Source organism: Chaetura pelagica, unplaced genomic scaffold (genome assembly GCF_000747805.2).
Source record: "Chaetura pelagica isolate M959 unplaced genomic scaffold, ChaPel_1.0 scaffold437, whole genome shotgun sequence".
In the NCBI taxonomy this organism is placed as follows: domain Eukaryota; kingdom Metazoa; phylum Chordata; class Aves; order Apodiformes; family Apodidae; genus Chaetura; species Chaetura pelagica.
The window spans coordinates 14,329-15,686 of NW_009953914.1; positions in this window are offsets into that span (position 1 = coordinate 14,329).

Below are 1,358 nucleotides of genomic sequence, written 5' to 3' on the forward strand. Positions count from 1 at the left end.
CTCTTCCAGGAGTCCCATGACTGCTCCGTCAGTGCCTGCCCCTAGCATTAACACCATGCAGGGGTTTAACAACAGCCAGGGACCAAAAAACCTAAACAAACCAACCAAGGCAGCACATCAGCAAGTTCCTACCTGCGTTTCTGGCCTCGGCAGGTCACTCCACAATTGCTCGGCCCAACTCTGCAACTTCTACATGTGCTTGTAGGCACTGAGGCAAAGAGTTTCCTTTTTCAAAAAAGGGGAAAGAAGAAGAAGAAAAAAAAGTCCTGTGTCTTGGGCAGCTGCAACCCGAGGGCTCCTGCAGGCTGGGGAGGGGTCAGAGAGGCAGCCACTTCCCTCCCAGTGACCCAGCAAGCAGGGCAGCTCACATCCTGCCTCCTCGCTGCTAAGAGAGCCCTTCAGCAAAGCCCAGTGAGCAAAGCATCGCTCAAAAGAATTGATTTCTCTAGTTTCCTTTTAGGGAAGCCATCCTGCTGTCTTGAGGGATGACACCAACATGGGACTGCTGCTCAGCACCCACCCTGAGTCCAGCCAAAAAGCTCCTTCTGTGGCTGCTCATAATGGCAGCCCTTTGGACCCCGCCCTGCCCTCCAGGGGAAGTCACCTCAGTGTCACTCACCACTAACGATGCCGCTCAGGCCAGAGTTGCCAATACAGGCCATGGACCCACCCCAGCCAGCCTGATAAAGCAGCCAGGATGTATCAGCTGCACTGAGTGCTTCAAGTAAAAACCCAATTCACAGAGCCAAGCGGCTTCAGAAGAGACAACTTAGACAAAAAAGCAAAGTCGGACGCACACGCACATTTTTTCCATAACTCCCCCCCCTCCTTCACAAATACCTTCCCACGGGCACTGTGCACTAGCTCAGTTTCTCAGTACAAGATTATTCTGGTTTTCTACAATCAAAGGAGAGATTTTAGAGTCAAGAGAAAGGTCAAGCCAGATTACAGCAAGCAGGGCTGGACTGGCACTTATGACAGCCAGTTTGGAGCCAGTTCGGCAACCAAGGCAGCTCGTCTTCATAGGATGAGGGTTTTGGTTGCTTCAATAACGCAGTCACATAGTGGTGGAGTTGGAAGGGACCTCTGGAGATCGTCCAGTCCAACTCCCTGCCAGAGCAGGATCCCCTAGAGCAGATCCCACAGGAACACATCCAGGTGGGGTGGGAATGTCTCCAGGGATGGAGACTCCACAGCCTCCCTGGGCAGCCTGTCCCAGGGCTCTGCCACCCTCACAGTCAAGAAGTGTTTCCTCATGTTTCACTTGAGCCTCCTGTGCTCCAGTTTGTGCCCATTGCCCCTTGTCCTGTCCCTGGGCACCCCTGAGCAGAGTCTGGCCCCATCCTCCTGCCACCCCC